Raw genomic sequence first — 11451 nt, forward strand, 5'->3', positions numbered from 1 at the left:
ATTTTTGTTAAATCTTTCCTAAAGTCTTTGTATGTTAGCTTTAGGATTGATCCCTTACAAACTCTAGACTTTTAACTTAGATACGTGATTAAAAGAAAAGGAATCATTATATAGAAGCTGAGCTAATGCTTTTGTTAGAGGTTAATACGGATTGTGAAAAAGCTAAGTACAATGAACTCAAATACAAAAAGATATGTTGACCTTTAACTTGGGTTTGAATGGGAGAAAGAAAAGATTAAAATATGGACTGTGTCTAGTAGGAAAGTTCAAGAAATTCTTACTTATAAGAATTAGAAAAAGGGTCTAGGATACAAAAACAATTAAAAATGATCTAGTTCTTATGAGAAACTAATCAAGATCATTAAATCTAAGATGACTATAATTAAATTTGTAAATGGTGCTAATACTGATTCCAAATCTACTTTTGAAAACGAATTGACATCGAAAGTAGATTCAAATAGTGATGTCAAGAGAAATAAGTAAGAAGGCTATAAGGGCTTTTGCCACCAAATGGTGTTTAATTAGTCCCCGCTGAAGAGCAAAATGTGGCTTCTTTTGTCGATACTAATGTTCTAAAAAGAACACAAACACACAAGGAAAAGCATAGGTAGTAGCACTGCAAGATGTTCAGGAAACTGAGGCCGAAAAGGTTAAGACTGGAGCTGCTGAGACGGGAGAAGGCAGTGGAGAGAAGGAAAAGGGCATGATCTGCGGTGAGTTGGAAGTGAGCGTTTTGGCCTAGCCATGCTGGCATGTGTGTTTTTGCATCATTTCTGGGAACCAAACCATGAATACAGGATTCACCGGTCCCATAAACACTGCAAAAGCACCGATGTCAGCGTTCCTAGGCCAAAATGCTCATTTTCAACTCAGCGTAAATCATGCCCTTTTTATTCTCTCCACTACCTTACCCCGTCTCAATAGCTCTAGTCTTCACCTTCTCGGTCTCAGTTTCCTGAACATAATGCATTGCTACTACCTGAGCTTTTCCTTGTGTGTTTATGTTCTTTTTATAGAAATTAGTATCGAGAAAAGAAGGAAAATTTTGCTCTTCAGCGGGGGGTGCCAAAGCACCATTTGGTGGCAAAAGCCCCTGCAGCCTGCTTACTTCCACCATGCATGGTAGCTTCAAATTTGTGACTGCGAGATGCATCCTTGATTTCACAAGATATTGCATTTTTTGTCCAAACAGGTTCTCATCCAAAAAAATCTTCACATTTTTCTCAAGTGCCTCGTTAAGCTTTATAATTTCCACAATCTGCTTGTTTTTCTGGTTCGATTTCTATAGAATAGGGAGCCTGACATTGTCTGACAGATGCTCGACTGCTTCTTTCTGTTTCTCCTCAAATAGTATTCTCAACCTCTTACTCTGAATCAAATACCTTATTTGAGCTCGTATAGTCAGAACTTGGATAGTCGATAAACAAGCATGAAAGTTGAAATCCTAGTTTTGAACAAAGTCTAGTACTTTAAATGGAGGTAAAAATACTGACGTATCTTGAAGTATCCGATCTCGATTATCTTGACAAGATCTATGATGGTCTATTCATATCCACAAAGACGGTGCCAAAGAATGATATTGAAATATCCGCATTTATTTATTATTATTATTAAAATTTGAATTAGAATAGAATTAATAATGTTAGTTTAGTAATTTGATTAGAGAGAGAATTAGTAATTTAGGCTAATAATAATAATTGTTTTAAAATGATTTGATTTAGAATAGAACTAGTAATTAGATAATATAAAGAATAATATTAATTACTAGAGTTCTATTAATTGTAGGACACTTAGGACTACATAAAAAGATATTAGTTATTAATAACCCTAATTAAAAGCAAGAGCGTAGCCGCAGAATAAAGGAAAAAGGGAGAGAACGGAGAAGCGAGAACAGGAGGTTCCGAGAGTGAAGGTATACCTGTTTCCTTCCTTTTGGTTGTGAAATTGATAAAGTATGATATGTTAGTACCATCACATTGATATGCGTGCTTAACGATAATTATATTAATAATTAAAAACAAACAGAATCGGAGAATTAGCATATGCATGGTGTCCGCGTCACTTTCACACACTGATGTATAGGTTCAGTAGCAAATTATACAAGTCAGGCTTGATTATGGATGTCGTTGAGTACAGGCGTGTGTACAGGCTGATGTGTAGCAGCCAGAGTAATGTTTTAGGTAGTAAATTTGTGACCGCTGTTTAGTATAAATAATTACATGTTTTAATATATTATAATCTTATATTTAGGTTCGGAGTCGGAAGTTTAGATAATTATTTACGGCGTCTCGTGAGTGTTCGATTAGCTATGTTCGAGGTACGTATTTTATTCCTTTTATTCAGTGCTACTCCTTTCGGTATTAATTAATTTTGATCTGTCCTATTTTAATCCGTCTTATTCGCTAAGTTTGTTTTGTGCTATTCATTTGACTGTTTTGATTTCCGAAAAATATTTTTAAAAAAATCAATTTTGAAAGATTGAAATATTTGTTATGCGGTTTCCAAAGATTTTACAAATTATAATGTGTTTAGTTTATTTGGAATATCTGTACCATGTGATTTTAAAGTTGTGAAAACTATTTGTTTTAAACCCTTTGATAGATATAGGGTATATCGAGTTAACCAGCTGTAGGGGTACTACAGCCATGTCTTTGCGGCACCATTGACATGACACTTCCGTGATAGTGTGATTGGTCATGGCGTATCCTTCTGTTAGCTCTTGGGAGGAGCTTTGGCCATTATGATTATTTGTTGAGGATACGTGGGTGCCTCAGTTTGATTTGATCAGTGATTTGACAGTGACGTTGTATATGCCGTACCCGTTATCTGGTTTGTTGCAGGCATTAGGTACCCTATGATGTGTGTATTTGTATCTATTCTATTTGATCTCGGTATGAAATATCCTAACCCCTCGTTGCTTCAGCGGGATATTTTAAAATAACTGTTTTATACTATCGTCAAAATATTTTTAATTGTTTCTTGTTTTGTAAATGCTTCCAATCCGTACTGGGCATTTGGCTCATGCCGTATTATTCTTCTAGCAGGTACTTAGGGGGATTCGGGACTGTGTAATGGAGAGCAGCCCATTCTTTTTCATTGATTAGGATTTATGGACTTCTAGCATTTATTCCGTTTTATTGTTAGAGATTCTATTTGTTCGGATTATTCGGATTTAATTATTTTGGAGGATTTAAATCATTTTAGAAATTATCAGACTTGCTTATTATCGTTTGGAATATAGTTGGTGCTCTGTTTGCAGGTTTTGGATCTGTAGGTAACTCTTCGTCTTAATTTAAGATGGGGGTGTTACAAAGTTGGCATTAGAGCTCAGGTTGTTTCCTGTAGAAAACCTATTTAGGTTCACCTGTGAGAGTGGGTAGAAGTTAGGATGGGTATTCTGTTTAAATTCATTTCAACTGCTCACTTCATCTGCGCATTTCATTTGATATCTGCTTGTCCTATTTTCTTATCCAATCTTGTTGTCTTCATTCGCTTCGTTTCTTCTATTGTAGATGCCTCCTATACGTGAGAATAAGAAGGAAGCAGTCCACCATTTGGTAGACAGTGTGAGGACCCTATCCTATAGAAATTGAATGGAAAAAACAAGGTGATTGTGGAAATTAGAAAGCTGAACGTTACACTTGAAAAAAATGTGAAGAATCTTTTGGATGAGAACCTCGCTTGGACAAAATATGCAATATCTTGCGAAATGAAGGCAGCATCTCTCAGTCACAAAATTGAAGCTACCCTTGCTGAAGTAAGCAGGCTGCAGGGGCTTTTGCCACCAATGGTTCTTTAGTAGCCCCCGCTGAAGAGTAAAATATTGCTTCTTTTATCGATACTAATGTTCTGAAAAGAACACAAACACACAAGGAAAAGCATAGGTAGTAGCAGTGCAAGATGATTAAGAAACTGAGGCCGAAAAGGTGAATACTGGAGCTGCTAAGATCGGGGATGGTAGTCGGGAGAACAAAAAAGGCATGATCTTCCGTGAGTTAAAAATGAGCGTTTTGGCCTAACCATGCTGGCATCTGTGCTTTTGCATGGTTTGTGGGAACCAAACCATGAACACAGGATTCACGAGTCCCACAAACCATGCAAGAGCACGGATGCTAGCATTCCTAGGCCAAAATGCTCATTTCCAACTGAGCGCACATCATTCAGTTTTTATTCTCTCCACTACCTTCCCCGTCTCAATAGCTCTAGGCTTCACCTTCTCGACCTCTGTGTCCTGAACATCATGCCCTGCTACTACTTGAGCTTTTCCTTGTGTATATGTTCTTTTATAGAGATTAGTATCGAGAAAAGAAGCAAAATTTTGCTCTTTAGCGAGGGCTGCCAAAGCACCATTTGGTGGAAAAAGCCCCTGTAGCCTGCATACTTGAGCCATGGCAGCTTCCAATTTGTGACTACGAGATGCATCCTTGATTTCACAAGATATTGCATATTTTGTCCAAGATAGGTTCTCATCCAAAAGAATCTTCATATTTTTTTCAAGTGCCACGTTCAGCTTTCTAATTTCCACAATCTACTTGTTTTTCCAGTTCAATTTCTATAGGATAGCAAACCTGACGTTGTTTGACAGATGCTCGAATAATTCTTTCTGTTTTTCCTCAAACAGTATTCTTAACCTCTTACTCTGAATCAATTAACTTATTTGAGCTCGTATAGTTAGAACTTGGATAGTCGATAAAAAAGCATGAAAGTTAAAATCCTAGTTCTGAACAAAGTCTAGTACTCCAAATGGAGGTAAAAATACTGACGTATCTTGAAGTATCCGATCTCGATTATCTTGACAAGATCTATGATGGTCTATTCATTTCCACAAAGAAGGTGCCAAAGAATGATATAGTTCCTCAACACTATGTCAGGAAAACAACACGAGAGATGGCACCAAAAGAAAAGAATGAATTTCGCAGCGATGCCAAGGTGAAAATATACTCCACAATAGTCTTGACACTATCATGTCAAATTGGATAATTACTTTTAAAAAACAAAGGAAATATGGGATACACTCGAGATTCAATGTCAAGGAACAAAGTTAATCAAGAAGAATAGAAGGGATCTCTTAATTTAGAAAATATGAACTATTTGAGGCTAAAGCTTATGAAAGCCTTAGAGATATATATGACATGTTCCTTACTTTACTTAATAACTTGTATTTAGTTGTTAAAGAATATGATTGTGAAGATTCGAATTCCAAGTTTTTGACAGTTGAGGAACGCGATAAAAAATCGTGTATGATGGCCTAAATCTAAGGATCTTGACATCGTGTCATTAGTTGAAGTTTATAGATTGTTGAGAACCAAGATCTAGAGGTTCACAAAAAAAGAACAAGAGCAGTAGAAGGGCAAAATCTAATACCTTTAATGTTGAAAGAAAATTTTAAAGTCAAAGATTGTGTATTCCTATTGGAGGAAAGCTTTAAAAGTTGGGTCAAATATTCATGGTGAAATTGATGACTCTAAAATTCAAGATATGAGTGCTATGCTAGTTAAGGGCTTCAATAAAATGAAGTTGAGAAGAGCTCAAACCTAAGGCAACTTCCAAAAGAGGTCTTTGGATGCTCACAAGCAAAGGTACTAGAAGAAAAACAGTAGTGATGAAAAGAGGGGTAATATAAATTATTCCAAGGAGAAAAGAAGGTATTTCTTCTAGCATGAATAAGGTGGATTCATTATAAAGAGTAAAAAGTGAATTATACTCTCACCTCTACTATAATGACCATGTAACACTTGCTTCATCACCTACTAATAAGGTACCTAACACCATCTTTAATTTTATTCAAATAATATCTTTCAGTTAAATCTTAACTAAAGATTATTACAGCCAAGTATTTAATCCAACCAACCTCATTAGTTTGTGCATTGCTGACAAGAAAGTCAAAGTTTTTCTTATTGCCCAAATGAATCTGCAATACACACAATACAAAATATTTTAGTCCAAATTTACCAGATATCGGGAATAAAGAAAAAGAATTAGGAATTTGTTAGGTATTGGTGTCACATGCAAATAATGAAGGTTACAAATTGTTATTATCGGCTCATAAAGTTCAAGCCTCAAGAGACCAGATCTTATATTATTAGAATGTCAGGTGATCAGTTGGCGATACATGATTGTTTGCTGCAAGAAGGAATGTCCATTATTTTACTATGCAACCTACGTTAGCCCGCTCCATGTAAGCTCTACAAGCTAATAACATAGAACGACGCAGTATGAAAATGACCAAATACAAAATCTTTGACATGCTGCATTAATTCATAAGAAATGATAAATACACTTGATGAGTTTTAAAAAATAACTAATGATCATTACATATATAAAGGTAGTTAATTAATTCATATATGAAGCATATAACTAATCACAGATAATATTGGAAGAGGCATTGGAAAACATATCCATGGGGGCTTTGTAGGGAATGAATCATTGCTTTCAAGAATGAAATGAAGATTTCTTCATTGAACATAGTGGATCTTCTCTCTCCCCTCACTACCGGTATAGGTGTTATTGTACAGAGGCTCATTAAAGAATGGTTTTTCATTAGTACTAAAACTTGTATGGACATCAAACCTGTGCTACTTGAGCCTCTTTGGCAACCAATTCTCATTCGAACAACCTATCCAGGAGTTTAGAAGGCTGAGGCAGACTCTTCAACAGCCGTACTAGTTTGTATTATTGAAGCACTCTAGAGTGGTAATGAATCTCTTGAATGAAAACTTTGACACAACAATCGTTAGTAGTGCCACATTTAAAAATAGTCAATAAATTAATTCATAATAACAAATGAAATGCAGTAACACGTACGGGTGGTACAACATGATATTTAGGGGTGAAGCGAACATCGAAGACACATAACCGATCTTGGTACGGCGGGTTGGTGCAAGTCCAATGATGACAACTTGCAAAAGCTCCATCCAACTCTCTGACAATGGAACATATATCGTATATATGAGAAATAGTGTAAGAACTCACATAGTAAGTTTCTATGCAAAAATCTCTTTTCCTTATTAATAATCTTTGTCGAAGCATGTGTAGGCTCAGAGAGAATAATGCTATAATTAGGGCAACAATAAGTAGTAATCCTGCATACTAAAACAACAGTAATAATGATCCAGAAATAATCAATAATATTAAATGTCTTAAAGTTTTGATAATTTTCATAACAACAATTTCTTTATATTATTTCTAGATTTTTTACATAATTTATCATTACTACTTTAAAATTACGATAATCGATCTACTGCCATCGGTGTTCTAAAGATCTTCCATTAATCACAGTAGATCATGATAGGTCGATCGATTATTTGTTGAAATTTTCGATTTCTACAACCATAACGAAACTACGAAACGTATATTAATCGTTCAAGAAGCCACAAGACATAATTATCGCGGTTGAATAACATAAAAGTGTTGATAAAAAAGAACATATAGTTGAGAATTGATTATATATATATATATACCTGCTGCTTGAGCAAATATTTAGAGTTCCATATAGTAATAGGAAGGAAGTAAATGCTTCTGTCATCCATGATAAAAACTCTCAAGCATGGTCTTTCTCCACAATTTTCTTCATTATTTGAAGGACCAGAATTTTCTTCATTATTGAAGGAAGAATTAACAATGTTCTTTGCTCTCTTTGAAACATCTAATCATTCACCACTCAATACAGTTTTATGGATTCATATACACATGATTTAGCAGTAATCTGATTGAATGATGCCCTAACCTAATTGAGGAGGCGCCCCCTAACCTCAGCTATAGATGTGTGTAATTGTAAATCTTAATTTAATATACAAGTTAGGGGCAAGTGAAGGACATGGGCCTCCTAATGGGCTCTAACTAGAAAAGTAATGGGCTTTAAAGAGAAAGGTATATGACTGGGCTAGTTTAGAATAAAATTATGAAAACAAAAATATCATCATTGATTGAAAAAGATAAGTAAGTATTAATCTCAATAGCCTAAAAGCTTTTCTAGTTATGGACAATTTGTCAAATATTCTTTTCTACATTTTTTTGAATATTTAAAAATATTATTCTTAGAAAACCAATCAAGAAAACATATTTCATAGATATTAATAGAGCAAATTTGTTTTCCATTTTTTTATATGACAATTTATATTTATAATTATATCAACATAGAGGGCAATATTCATTAACAAATAATTTTGTTTGACATTATTTATCTAATTTAACATTTTTTAGATATTAAGACAACGCAATTGGATTTGTTTAATTACTGATCGATTTATTTTTATAATAGCTCTATACGCTATTTTAATGTTTCATATAAAAATGTTTGATTCGTCTGTAGAAATACCAAAATATTATATTTTTAATATTAATTTCCTATTTTTCATAATTAAAATATTTATCAAATCACCGTTTCATACCAATACTAACACGACATTATAAAAACATTACTTTCATGAGTTGCTTGTACATTTATCAATCAATAAAATATTTTCTATTTTTCAACCAATAACATTACCAAAACATCAACTTAGCCACCAAAATCGAAATGGGTAGAAAATTCATCAACTTCGGCCCCTAAAAAAATCCAACTAAAATTTGTAGAAAATTGGTGAATTATGAAAAAAAAAATTCCGGAGTGGGAATCGGTCCTATGTCATCATACACACTAATTATAAACTTTAAAAATGTCAAAAAAATAAACTGCTATGTGATAAGGAATACATATTCAGGTTCAAACTACTACGAAAATAGTTATCTATACTTCCAGCTTTCAACTTGGTTCTTGAGATTTCAGCTCCTCTTCATAGTACAAGTATGAAACCCTAAACCCTCATCAAGTTTATGAAACCCTCCTGTAATTTGGGATTTTTTGAGTTCTACACAAATTGGGTTTATACATGCTATATTAAGCTATATTATGCTGGATTATGCAGTGAGTTTCATATTATCTGGGTTTCAATTTCTGAATTTTTAGTTCATATATTATTTGGGGGTTTCATATTTATTTGCATGCACTGATCGAGTTTGTGGGGTTTCATATTTGTTTGTATGCACTGAGTTTGTACGAGTATGTATGAGTGTGTATTAGTTGATATGTATGTTTGGATTATGTACCATTTAGGGTTTCAAGGTTTGGATTATGTTTTAAGAATTTTGAGTCATTAGTTTGTGTATGATACTTTATTTGTTGATTTTGTTGGGGATGTTGAGCAAGATAACAGGGTAGTTCTTGAGGATGATGAGGGTGGGTATGAAAAAAAAGATAAAGGTGGGGTAATGACTGGGGATGCGTCTCAAAGTCATGTAGCCAAATTGGTTGTTGGATCATTGAGCAACATTATTGCGACAGGAAAGATCGATGAAGTCCCTGCTGTTGAAGGACATGAGCAGACGATTCATGGAGTCAGACTTGGAGGAGATAATCAAGTCATTGATGGTCGTAGTGCAAAGATTCCATTCCCGGTAGGTGATGAGATTATGACTGTGCACCAGGACAATGACACTGTCAAATTTGTGTCTACTCCAAAAGTTAGAAGGGTATTTTAAATTTTTTAGCATCTTCACTAATCTAGCAGGTGTCTATTAAATCTATATATATATACACATATAATATATATATATATATATATATATAATTTGACTATTTTCATGTCCACTTTTTTAGAGAGCCAAGAAAGTTCAGAGCAAGAAAACAAAGAAAACTTTTTAAATGCAGATGTTGAACCTCAGCTTGTAGTTCAGATGGGTGAAAATTTTCCATCAGCATTGAAATGCTTGTGGACATGGGCAAAAGATGTCTTGACTGATGGCCGAACAGTTTTATTCGAGTCAAGCAAAGAAGCCTGTGGCTTTACAACGAAGCAAGTTGTTTACTTATCAGATATACATGAAATTTGCTCTGTAGGGGAAATGGCAGGGTCAATTAGTTCAAATTTAACCAAATATTTTTTTTTCTCATAGAATAGTGGTGGAATTAATATAAGAATCTTTGCTCACTGCTGCTTAATTATATGTATAGCTTCTTAAATGATCATGTCAAAAAGAACAAGATGACGAGCATGATAAGCTTTGTAGATCCAAGCACAATTGGTGCCATTGGATGTGCTAATGCAACGAGGTAGCGTGCACCGGCTACACGATTCATGGATGCTACGAAGGGTCAATACTTTATCATGCCTTATAATGATGTGCGAGTATTTATATAATTGCTAGCTACAATATAACTTCCAAATTCTAAATGCAATGGTTGAAATATTGCTGTCAAATTGATAATATTTCTTTCCATTTAAATGTTGATCTTTTTACTGAAATTCATGTTTCCGTATATAGGAACCTTGACAATTGTCAATCCCAACGCTGAAACAGTCTACTATATGGACCCACTTAAACGTCGAATTGCAAATGGGGAATGGGTAGATTTTGTCGACAAGTAAAAATAACTTCCGTAGTTTGTGTGTTAAGTATTGTCCCTTTGTGATCGACCGTACTTTGCAATGCTATATTAATTTGGTGTATCTTATTTTCTTTAATGGGACATTAAATTTTATATGGGGGAAAATATTTTAGTACTAATGCATACTTCTAGTTATTTAATTTTACTTTCTTTAATTTGGATTTTCTCACCGATTCTGTATTTAATCATACACGGGTAAAACCATTGACTTACAAAAATTATTATATTTTTCACTGGCGGCGTAGGTTGAACATAGTTTATAGTGAAGATCATATTAACGAGGTCCGGACTAATCTTGCCAAATACTTTATGAAACGTCATGCAAGTTAGGTTCTACCGTGGCCATTTCTTTTGAACTAGTTATAAATTAAGCTTGTAATGTTGTTGAATGTTAGGTATTTTGCTCATCATACTTGTAGTTTGACATGATGATGATGTTTGGTTTGTGGTTGATGAACTTAGGCTAGACGTTGGTTGTTTAGTTTCTGGATTAGTGCTTGGTCGGATTGTCTGGATTACTGCTAGGTCGGTTTTCCTGTTTTGATGTTTGGATTGTGGATTGTGGTTGGTTTATATATATGTTTAAGAAGTTGGTTTACATGTGTTTAACAGGTGGTTAATATATACTGCTTGAGCACATGTGGTTTATAGCAATTGTGAAATTTATATACAAAAAGTTTACATATTAACAGATAATGGGTTTGGAAATAAAAAACAACCATTGTGCTCACAACAGTCTAATAACCAGTAAAATACTTAAAACTTATTGCTCCATCAACATTCCCAACTAGGAAATATAACAAAGACTTGTCTCAAAAGCTAAACAACTATGATGGATAACCCAAACATTTTTTGAACAACTATCATATTGGATAAAATGATGAAAAGAAGTGGTTGCTTGAAGGACCTCTCACAATGGTACTTGCTCCAACTGTTGTTTACAACAAGCTATAAACAAAGCTTTGTTTTACAAAGTAGTTGTTATCATGCTTGACACCACCGGGAAAGAAGTTACTATTGTTTAT

This window comes from Daucus carota, chromosome 2, assembly GCF_001625215.2.
Source record: "Daucus carota subsp. sativus chromosome 2, DH1 v3.0, whole genome shotgun sequence".
In the NCBI taxonomy this organism is placed as follows: Eukaryota; Viridiplantae; Streptophyta; class Magnoliopsida; order Apiales; family Apiaceae; genus Daucus; species Daucus carota.